This window comes from Ictalurus punctatus, chromosome 28, assembly GCF_001660625.3.
Source record: "Ictalurus punctatus breed USDA103 chromosome 28, Coco_2.0, whole genome shotgun sequence".
Taxonomy (NCBI): Eukaryota; Metazoa; Chordata; class Actinopteri; order Siluriformes; family Ictaluridae; genus Ictalurus; species Ictalurus punctatus.
This window is the reverse complement of record NC_030443.2, coordinates 4,980,047-4,992,257: the sequence shown is the minus strand read 5'-3', so window position 1 is coordinate 4,992,257 and position 12,211 is coordinate 4,980,047. Positions and strand designations below refer to the sequence as shown.

Genomic DNA, 12,211 nt, shown 5'->3' with positions numbered 1-12,211 from the left:
CCTGCCACTCAAACGCGAAGGGGGCGGGGCTACGGACTTATGTCGAGTTGCATGAAGGGAATCGTAGTTCAGCTCTGTAAATCACAATAAAGTTCTAACCTTTCGAAATAAACTATATCACTACACACTCATTTGTTTTGTTTTGTTTTTTTTTCTCCCCCAGATTTGGTGCAGTGATAGTTCAGATATTTCCCTCGATAACGATTGTTATAGGTCCCTCCCACTTTGGCACCGTTTGTGTAGCCAGCTGTGAGACACCTGAGTGGAAATAAAGCAGTAAAACGTGACAGGACATGCTGTGACATGTCTTTTCCCAAAATCGCACGTTTTAATCCTCTTATACTACAGCAATTCGTCAACAAATACAATTTTGTAAAAAATAAATAAATAATTTAAAAATTTCTAATAATTAAAGAATGACACTTTGAATTAATACTTTATATTTGTTTATTTGTACGTTTCATGTTTTGGGACGCTGTCACTCCAGCAAACTGTCTTGAAGTTTAATAAGACAAACGAGTAGAACTTACAACGATAATTAGACATAAACATGCCGAACATTTGACCATGTCGTTCTTTGTTCCATCGCAACCTGAAAACGTGAAGTAACTCAAGTGACACTGGAGACTCCTTCCATAAACGTTCAATAAACATCTCAACTATATCACCAAACATCCATCTATTTTCTATACCGTTTATCCTTCAGGGTGACGGGGAACCTGAAGCCTGTCCCAGGGAGCATGGGGCACAAGGCGGGGTACAAACTGGACAGGGTGCCAATCCATCACAGGGCACAATCACATACACTATCCCGTTCATACTCTACAGACACTTGGAGATGCCAATCAGCCAATTTGGATTGGGGGAAGAAACCGGAGTACCCGGAGGAGAGCATGCAAACTCTGCACACACAGGGCCACGGCGGGAATTGAACCCCCAACCCTGGCAGCGAATGTGCTAACCACTAAGCCATCTTGCGCCCTATCACCATATCAACGACTATTAAATAACAGCACATTTTTAAAATGAACGTATAATTTATGTATCCGCTTTTCTGGCTTCAGAATCTTCTTGCAATCTTATTGGCTCGCCGCGACACACGTATAATTTGCACTTAGATCACGTGGAGCGTGCTCCACGTGTCAGTTGTTACTATAGAATCGATAACGTATTAGAATGAGCACGTTAATCAAAAACGGTGGTTTGAATTCCAGCTGGAACTACAGCCAGAAAAATGAACCCACTCCGACTCCTCCTGACTAACCGAAGGTTTAATCATAATGTCTTAAAAGAATCAAAGCCTACTCATATGGCAATCAAATCTGACAGCGTATGATTATGGTCCGAATAAAACTTAAATATCATAGATTCTGTTTCATTCAGTTGCATTCAAGCTGGCAGTATTTATACGCATACATTTATTAGTATATTAATATTGTAATATTTAACCAATATTTTAGATTATTAAGGTTTAGCTTAACCCATTCAACTTGACCCATCTTAAATATAAATATTTACCAGACAATATCTAGGATAACCTGATGCATTGCGATTTATTTTTCTCCGACTCTTACTTTTGCGTTGATTATATTACTTTTTTGGTTTTCTGAACTCCTTTGTATGTATTGTTTACTCACTTAGGTGTGAATTGTCCTTTTCGTTACTGCCCGAGTAGCCTCGGCATCCGACGTTCCTCCCACATCTCAGAGCGCCTGATATCTTTTGTCCACTTTTCTGGCCACGAGCTTCAGAATCTTCTTGCAGTCTGGTTATCTCTCCACAACACAGTGAGCTTTTCAAAGCAAAATATAATCAATTAACTGCACTTGATTAAACCCCCCACATAATCCCATCTTTAAAAGGTTTTGTAAATGAGATGTACGTGAGGAAAGCTATGTGATCGGTTGTCTTTGTTTGCTTGACAGTCAAACAGCCCCTTTATGTGAAAGTAACTGGTTCTTGGCCACGCTTATTGAACGAACCAGAATTTCTAGCTAATGCTTGTCTGGGACTTTCACAATTTTTAGGTCACAGGTCCTTACAGATTGCCTACGTACTTCCACTGTTTTCGTTAATCACTGTGATTTAACTCACTGACCAAATGACTAAACATAAATCATAATCTCCAAATCGCCTTGTTATTTATTTAATTACAGACTCCCTGGACTCCAGTTTCAGAGCCATATATAGTATGAAACCATAAGTGTTTCCAAATAAGTAGAAATTCTTTGCATTTATTTTATAACTAAGGACACTTTTTGAAAACATCATCAATGATTTGAAATGAAACACTTCTGAGTATTACTTTATGGGGGAAAAAAAAAACAACAACCCATACACGAACAAGGCATAATGGCATCCAACATTACTGACTTAATTCCCTACAGTATTCAGTTTGACCATCATGTTACTGTATTTAAAAGGTAGGCAGCAGTTTAATAATTCACAAGTCATGTCAGGCTGGTAATCAGGCTTTTTTTTTGCCCCACAGGGTCATAAACACAGGCCTTCTTTGTGTACAGCACTGATAAGATCCTGAGGCCAATTTGATCTCCCAAACAAGCTCAATCACACATGGGTCCAAAGGACAGCTGTCCGTTCTGCTTGAAACTTCATTATCGTATTGGCTGATGAGATCTCAGGCCTTCACATTAGCTGATGTTACGTAATGACCATCAAGTAGCTGATGCTACTTAGGCTCATGTGCTTGGCATGTTGTACCTTGAATTTATTCAGAGGAGCCAAAAATAGATTAGAGGAATAGGCTCGTCACTTTGATAATGATATTTGAGTACTGAGAACAGGCTGGTGAAGAAAGTGTGTGTGTGGGGGGGGGGGGGGGGGGGTGTATTTTGCCCAGTTTAGAAAATTCACACCTCAATGCTTTTTAAAGAACAGAGACAAGCCTGGAAGACTAAGCAACCTGTCATTTGTTAGTCTCCATAAACGTGGAGAATATTGAACAACACTATTATTACCATCGAATAACTGAGCTAAAGCAAAGCTTAATCATTAGTCTAGTATGCAATATCATTTTAAAACCCTTCTTATTGATCGGGTGCGCTTCAAAGATCGGGCCTCGGTGGGATCCAGACATGTTCCTTCGCCTAATGAGCAGAAAGCTCAGTCATTACATACATTTCCTGAACCCCCATATCCGGAACCAGAGGGAACACAAATCAGCAGACTGCAAGAACCCAAGTGCGAAAACAAGAGCCAAGGACAGTGCTTCAGCGTTTATTGTTTTTATTTTATTGTTTGAGGTTGCACCTTCAGTTTGAGAGAGCAAAAACAGCAGGGGGGGGGGGGGGGGGGGGGGGGGGATGGCAGTGAGGATAGAAAAAGTCCCCATATGCCTTATCGACCATAGAACAGAGTCAAAAACCAATTATTTACCAGCACATGTATTGAAGCATCGAGTTTCTTATTCCTGAACTTTGGACCCACATAACCAGTTACAAACGTAGATTTGATAGTTTCCTATGAACATCCTATAAGAAACAAATTCATGTGACTGAGCACACTCAAGGGAGCAATCAATTAGGCTCATACCAACTTTTAATAACATGAGCCTCAGCTTTCAACAATAAAAGCCAAAAAAAACAACTCATAGTGTCATTAAGTAGGCTTCACAAATACACTCGTTACCATCAGTTTAAATCATAGCTAAACTACATCAGGCCATAAGCCATGATGCCTGTTCTACCTCCTTTTCCATTTCTCAGCACATTTGATTCAGTATAAAATAAAACTGACTGGAACATCTCAAACAGCAGCACTTTCAGCCAAACAAACGGGGGGGAAGAAGGGAGAGCTGAAAGCTGTGCTCTCTGAAGAGAATCCTTTAATCTGCATCCCATGACCCGTGGGAAACGCCAAGAGCAGAGTCTCTGCTTGGCAGAAAGTCTCCCGTCTTAATGCTGCTTAAGTGCTCTCTGTATTCCTGTGATCATCCGGGTGACGCACGAACGGCTCTGCGTTTATGTGCCATGACGCTTTCAATAAACACCTACAAGGATGCAGCCTCCTGTTTCAATCACACCATGTCATCGTTCATCATACCGGATATCATCGTTTACCTTAAACAAGTTCAAAATGGCGGTAGACGGGTAAGCCGCGTCGTAGGGGTACATCTCAATAAACAGCGAGATGTCACATGTCCGTGTCTAACCTCTTACAACACAACCAAACCCATTACGAACTGCTGAAAGCAGGCATGATGGCGTTACGATATTCCCAGAAGGACGTGTTGTGCAAGACGCCAGAAAGCCCACACGACCCAAGAACAAAAACACGTGACAACATGAGACAGAAAAAAAAAAAAAAACCCAAGTAGTTCCTCTGGTATAAAAGGAAGTTAGTACTGTACATGTTAACCACAGAGACAAATACAATGGGATAAAAACAAGCTTTCGTTTTTAGATAAAACAAAACATTTCAAACCTACACATCAGATCTCAAATACTTTTATTGGAAACATTACAGAGAGCCACGCAGACATCCTTTTGTTCATCAGCAGACTTCCTGGTTCATCTGTTGAACTAGGAAGAAAACAAAAAAACAAAAACCCAAGGTCAGAGGATATCATAAACGGGAATAACACGAGCACTAAAGTTACAAATTAGTCCTGTACATCGCAATAAAGCGTTTATGTCATCCTTTGTGCCCATTATTTTACGTATATAGACGTCACTGCGTTCTTATAAAGCTAATGAATGCTTATTGCGGCTGTAGAGCAGGACTACGGTCATGAACTTCCCCCGAGCGATACTACTGTCCATCACATGACCAACCAATGAGGTGCAAAGTAAACAACTGCAGTCCCTGAAAGCCTGCAAATGCTTTTCAGTATCGGAGACGTTATGTTGCAAAAGATTGAAATGTTGCCCTTCAGACAGCAGGCATCTCGTCAATCCAAAAGAAACCTGCACGGTATCTCTCAGGGCGCTGATGTGGGATCACGGCGTTAAGGATCGCCAGTGGTGATACGTGGCTGACCCCCTTTGAAATGTGATCCCGTCTGCTGCTTAGAGAGTCTCACCGTTCGTTTCGGAGAAGCCCACGGCCACGACAATGTGCCCACTTCAAAACCTGTCCAAAATAAATAAATAAATAAATAAATAAATAAATACATTTTAAAAATTGTTAACGTTACAATCAAACGCAAAACTAACAGCAGCATGCTTTAAACGTGTTCCCAGTGGACCGTGCCGGTTCTCCCGACACGATCCACTGGGATGGGATATGCTTTCCGGTCATGTCCACAGCAAGTCGAGAACTTCACCTCCCGAAAGCCTTGGTATATGACCGATTAAATAAAAACCACTCAACTGTCTAAGATCAAGATTTTTTAAAATATATTATATATATATATATATAAAAAAGGTAGTCACCTGACTTGGATTCCTGAATCTCAGTGCAGTCTCAGGATGGACCTGCAAACAGGTTAAATTAATGATTACAGTTTTTTTCAGCTCAACAAATCTTTCTAGACGCTGACTAGTGCAGGTCAAGGCTCGGGGGTTAGAGCTGTGGCTGAATTCATGTGAAAATACCACAAGCGCTCGTGTGCGCGCGCTCGCTGGCTAAAGCCCGACGGCACGGCCTCAAACCGGGCATGTGAAACACAGCAGCCGCAAAAAATAACGGCGACAAAACAAGCGAGGGTTTCACAAACGGCACTGCATTTCAGCACAACACTAAAAACGTCAGTACTGAAACTAGGGCTTTGGGTGACAGCATTGGCAGGCACCAAATCAGCCAGCACAAACGTTATGGAACGCCCACGCCCGATTCTCCCTCATGGAATAAACACTGCTTAATGAATTAGTCCTTGGCAAACTTGCTTTGTTTGGCAGAATTTTACTGATTGTCAACTACTGCTTAGGGTTAATAGTTTGTTCATATTAAATAATGCAGAAACATTTAAGGCATTTGAAACAGTGCTGACCGTGTTTGGTAATATTTGGGTGCAGTATTTATTCACACCAAAGAGGGAAACTTTGGGAAAAAGTGGATTATGGTTTCCACCAATAAAATTGGCTGATTGATGATTCTCACTGAGAAATCAAAATCAAGAAATCCACGTTTGTCAGAAAGCTCACTGAAAAAAACAAATACTGAAATAAAACTATAAAACTGATAATTGCTGGATTTTCCTCACCAACCTAAAATGAGTCATGGTCATACATGCTTCTAGTTAACCATCACAGGTGCGTGCATGCATATATAACGAGACAACACATCACAATCAAACTAGGCAGGGAGAGAACAAGATTGTCTAAGGTTATAATGGAGCATTACACAAAAAAATCCTTGTATTTGCATGTCCTTCACCCATATGTATTGTTATATAATCATACCCCTCCATTTAATTAAAAAAAACAAAACACCACTTTCCTTCAACCATAGACAGGAAGTCATTTTTTACCAACACATGTTTCCCTTACAATTTCTATCCATTGTTTTATATTTGTTGGTTCTCTTCTACCATGCCAAATTAAATTATGAATTTCTTTTAAAACATGAAGTGATCCAACAACCAGCCAGCTTTGAATCCCATCAGCACAACGCAGCAAACACCTCGCAATAGTTCACACATATGCAATACCCAAGATTTCCTCTAATATTTAGGACTGTGGGGAAATGCTTGAGCAGTGCCGTAAAAAGTGCTTACTGAAGTGACACAGGAAGTAGGTGTGAACCTGGATGGATAAACGGACATGCATACATACCAATCATTAAACAGCACCACATCGTTAACACAGGGGTCTCTCAGGACGGACGTTCCTACAAAACAGAAAGTCAATTTAAGCACGCGATCAAAAGAAATACTCTAGGAGCGTTTTTTTTTTAAAGCCATGGCATGTCTCGTCACCACCTTGGACCCAACGCACGAAGGCTATAAGGTCCATGGCGGAAGGTGTTCGAGTTGCTCTTGCACTGCCATTTGAACAATCCAGTTAGATATATACGACTGGATGCAGATACCACACAGTGCTGGAAAAATGTAAAATCAAAACAACCTTCAACCAACTTGTCATGAAATTCAGGCTCAACACTCACCAGCTGTGGGACAAGTGCGCCCTCGTCTGGACACCAGAGCTGCAACAAGAACAGCACACAGAGTGTTACAACTCACTTTCTTAAACATTAAATGTTCCCAATATTTCACAAATCCAAATGGAACAGTCCATTTGAACGGTTGAAACCTTTATCTAAAATGGTTCCTTACCTGCCAAGAATCTAAAACAATCCATTAGGTCTACACCTTTTTATAAACCATATGGAAACGTTCACTGTCAGTGATAATGCACTGACGAATATTAACTGAGGAGGCGTGCAGCCCCTGGACACGAATAATCAATGAGAAGAAAACGTTAATATGAGCAAATAAAAATAAATCGGAAAGGTTAACGCGGATAAAATTGATTCCCTTTGGATTTGTCCTGAAGTCAGAAGTGCACAGTGCAAACGTTTTGTCCTGCAGCATTTGCCCACAGAGTTAACGGGAGTAACACGATGGGTAAAGCTATACCACAGAGTTCGTCTTTGAGGCATTTCCAACGACACGACTCTACTGTGAGGGGCCAGTCGGGATAGACCTCAGGAAATTTGTGGTAAAGGGGAAAAACTACAGCTTGCTTACTTGTATGCAGCACCAACATCTTCATGAAGGTCGCAACCCAGGTCGCGTCGGCAGAGCTAGAAAAATAGAAAACATCCAATAACGAGTACTTCTCTTTTAAAAAAAAGCAAAGAAAGACAAAACAACAATGTGTTCAGAGAGGCTAATTTCTTTCATGGGCATAAGAGCAGTTGAACATAAAAAGCCAATCATCATGACAAGAAATTCTTAAAATATACATGGGGGAAAAATAAAGAAAAAGTGAGATTTACCTCAAGTTTGGCCAGGATGGCTATCCATGACCTGAAGAAGACAACCAAAAGGTTACTATGGGTTTGAATTGATCCAGGTTGTAATAAGCAAAATAAATAAATTAATTAATTAATTTTTTAAAAAATGTCCATTCCCATAAGTAGCACTGCTATGATTTGAGCACAGCAGTGAGTTGCTGAGAACAGAGTTGTACTCTTTGCACTGTACTAGTTCATCACTAAGCCCACCATCACTAGGCCGTAACTAGGACTGTGCACATCCATAGTTAGGAGAAATGAATTACTTGCCATTACTTTTGGAAGCTCTGGATGCACCAGTGATGCAGGAAAACAAACACCCAGGCATCCTGAAAAGGGGAACAACAACAAAAAGAAGTGTAAATACATGCACGTGATGCGTCAGTGATGTTAGGGGTAGGATAGTGTTAAAGATGTCCCAGGCCTCATTGTCACCTCAGCAATCAATGGTGCAGAGATGAAAGCAAACCTGGACATTATGTAGCCATGCAATCAGTGGAACTGATCCATGACAGAGGAAGAAATTCCAGTTTGTGGACGATTTCACATGGCTTTCATAGAGAAGAAGAAGAGCTGCAGCGCGTGCGCCAGCCCGTGCAGCATGGCACCGCCTGACTAGCTTAGCTAAACTCACAGCTCGTGTTGAGAAACTCTGCTCGTTGCTCAAGAAAAGATAGGATGATACGATTGAAAAGATTTCCTACAAATTACATTCCAACTTAATTAAATTTACCCTCCAAGCTGCTTGGCTTCAGCACGTGGCGGCTTATACACGAAAAGTCAACGTGGAGTCTTACATATGTGGTTAAAACTGCTCTTAATTAGGCATGGTGTCTAAACAGAGCGTACAACGTTAAAAAATAGTGAATTAAATGCCAAAACGAATATATTTACCCAGTTAAACGCGCCATGTTCTTGTCCATGTCAGCTAGGCAAAGCGAACAGAAAGAAAGAGACCGGAAGAAGTTCAGCCTAAGAGTTTCTATCTGTCTCCCACCCACATCCAGAGAAACCCCGCCCCTCGCTCCGTGATTGGCTAGTACTTCATACTCATAAGCCAGACACCAAGAGTATCCAATAAGGAGAACGTAGAGACGGGATTTATCGGACAAATAGGCGGAAAAGTAAGTCGCTGGAAAACTTTACGACACAGTTTTACGACAGGTTCGACCACGCTAGCTTATGAAAATAGAGCACAACATATTAAACAAGAGTTTATTTTATTAACATCTTATTCATATCAATTTTCCTACTCAAACTGTTATTCAGATGATTGATTATTTTTGTTTATTATTTTATTCATTTATTATATTTATTAATATAATTATTAATTAACTTGGCTATATATATCTATCTCTCTCTCTCTATCTCTCTATCTCTCTATCTCTATCTCTCTATCTCTATCTATCTATCTATCTATCTCTATCTATCTATCTATCTATCTCTATCTATCTATCTCTCTCTATCTCTCTCTATCTATCTCTATCTATCTCTCTCTATCTATCTCTCTCTATCTATCTCTCTCTATCTATCTCTCTCTATCTATCTCTCTCTATCTATCTCTCTCTATCTATCTCTCTCTATCTATCTCTCTCTATCTATCTCTCTCTATCTATCTCTCTCTATCTATCTATCTCTATCTATCTATCTCTATCTATCTATCTCTATCTATCTATCTCTATCTATCTATCTATCTATCTCTATCTATCTATCTCTATCTATCTATCTCTCTATCTATCTATCTATCTATCTATCTATCTATCTCTATCTATATATATCTCTATCTATATATATCTATATATCTATATATATATATATCCATCCATTGAGACAAGTTTCTATGCATGTTTACACATTTGATCCTGTTCATGTCTTCACATTGATGATCTGAGAAGAGCAGTAGTACACCAGATCTGAATGAAGCTCAGGAGGTGAGGCATAAAGTTTCACACTTTTGGGATTTACACACATTGTGATGGGAGTAGGGTGTGATGGGTTTTGCTTTCCAGTACAGGAAAGTAAATAAGCAGAGATGGGAAATTTGTAGCGTTTCTGATTTTCTTCAGTGCTGATTCCATCATGCTCCTGCTGCTGATTTACTCACCTGCTTGCAAGTCCTGCAGGTGAGAGAATCAATAACCAGTTGAATAAAGTGCTTGCTATCTCTGCCTCAAGCATTTACCAGTGTTACCAGAAGTAAAGGATTCTCAGAGTGAGGACCTTCCTCTCCTACTAACCGGTCTCTGAGAGCACTCGTACTCTCTCAAGTGTTCTTCCAGACATTATGGTACATTCCTCTCTGGTCTCATTTCTGTTTTGCTCACATCCTGTTTAAAACAACAACAACAAAATACAAACTCTCGCCACACTGAACTTCATCTAATCCAAAAGCAATATTCTCGGTTGTTTTGGCTTCAACGTGTCTAACCCCAGCTGCCCTGGGACTTTGTCCTGGGACACATACATTATTACGTGAATAATGTATGTGCCTGTATATTATATTCCTGTTTGCTATATATTAGTACTATTTATTATGGGTCAGTAACGGATGAGCATCCAACCTGAATAATTTCTGTGTTTACGTGTACACTGTTTTGACAAAAGACTTTCACATGTTTGCGTTGTCGTCATAAAGGAGTCGCTTCCCAACGGCTAGTGTAATTTGGTTGTCATCTCTTAAACCATCCTCATTTCCGAGGTCCACTTTAAAGGGTGAGAACGTTTGTGTATGTGTTCAAGTGTGAATTGACCTACAAACTTCCTTCAAGTCAGTGTGGATTTGACTGCAGTGCAAATAAATAACAAAATTACTGCGAAGAAATTCGTCCATTATCAATACAGTCTATTATCGAGTCAGGTCGAGTGGATTTTTATGGTCATCCTTCTCTATAGCTAGTTTACATTGGAACAAAATGTCGTTTGTCCAGGACCATGGTGCAACATTTCATAAGACTACATAAAGTGCAAATACACAACAGTGTGAGACGAGTGCAAGACAACGAATACACAGTACACGTACCATTCCTAAACCAGATCCAGTAGTGACCTATGAAAACAGGTAGAGGTAGAGAGAGAGAGGTCTTTCAGAAGAAGATATATTCTTGGAGCTGGATAGATCCTCACTACTATTGCTCTTCTAGGGTTAAGGCACTGGGAAAAATGTATTAGCATGTAAAATCAGATCTATTAAGTGCAGAATGCCATATTGCTTTGCTTAAGAATATTTAGGTAGAATATTAAGTCATTTAATTCAAGTTTAAATGAAGTTCCTGGGAATCTCTACAGTAAGAAATCTGAGGTTCGCAAATTAATAAATTGTATTCATTTGTTATACTTGTACTGTTGTATTTTTTATACAAATTGAGTGTTTTCTATAATTATTAATAGATGAGTAGTTAGTGGTGGAGGCCATTATAGTTAAATAGGTTTGTTGTTTATTGGCTGCTGTATTTCATTACCAACTGCTATAATGTACTGAATGAACATCATCTGTTGTTTAGCTCAGGCTGAGAAAGAGGAAGTACATGCTGTATACAAGTACAAATTTATTGTAATCAAATCAATCCATCAAATCAAAAAATGCTTATTTCTTTATCATTCAATGACATGTAATGAAGGTGATATAAGTGTTCTATTGTTTCAATCAACTTTACATTTTCACCAAAACGTTGGTGAAAAAACCCCCAAAATTTTCCATGTTGTTGATTGATGGGCAGTGTAAAACTTACCAGACCTTCGTTGGCTAATGTCTATTTATCAGGAGAAAAAAGCTTGCCATTTCTGCTTTGGTAAAGCATGTTATTGCTTCACCAGGAAACACAGATTGTCTGGAGGCACACCTGGAGGAAGTAATGAATTTGGTTACTTGAAGATTTTTTTCCCCCCTAGCATGTTCTGACGGATTCTTGATTGACAGGAAGCAGACATCTCAGCTGCAGACTCATGAGGTAGAACTGCTCTGCAGGTGGCAGCAGGGGAGGAAGACCTGAGGATGGTGAACTTCCTGCTCAAAATGAACATTCATGAACATTAACATTAGCCAACGTGAGAGAGGCCTTTAGTTGCTTAGAAGTTACCCTAGATTCCTTTGTGACCTCGTGGACTGTTACACGTCTTGCTCTTGGAGTGATCTTTGCTAGTCGATCACTCCTGGGGACGGTAACAACGGTCTTGAATCTCCTCCATTTGTACACAATCTGTCTGAGTGTGGATTGGTGGAGTCCAAACTCTTTAGAGATGGTTTTGTAACCTTTTCCAGCCTCATGAGCGTCAACAACTCTTTTTCTGAGGTCCT

The 12,211-nt window shown here is 39.9% G+C and overlaps 1 long non-coding RNA gene and 1 other non-coding gene across 2 annotated transcripts; both read right to left on the bottom strand.

The window, feature by feature from the left end:
* Positions 1 to 4,450: 4,450 nt before the first annotated feature.
* LOC108260109 (uncharacterized) lies at positions 4,451 to 8,910 on the bottom strand. Its single transcript, XR_001811077.2, has 9 exons — positions 8,812 to 8,910; positions 8,194 to 8,246; positions 7,900 to 7,930; positions 7,649 to 7,704; positions 7,066 to 7,104; positions 6,735 to 6,789; positions 5,394 to 5,435; positions 5,042 to 5,091; positions 4,451 to 4,541 (listed from the first exon to the last, which is right to left on the bottom strand). It is a non-coding gene; the product is annotated as an uncharacterized LOC108260109 (long non-coding RNA).
* Positions 7,477 to 7,610, bottom strand: LOC124626515 (small nucleolar RNA SNORA18). Its single transcript, XR_006981382.1, has one exon. It is a non-coding gene; the product is annotated as a small nucleolar RNA SNORA18 (small nucleolar RNA).
* Positions 8,911 to 12,211: the final 3,301 nt, after the last annotated feature.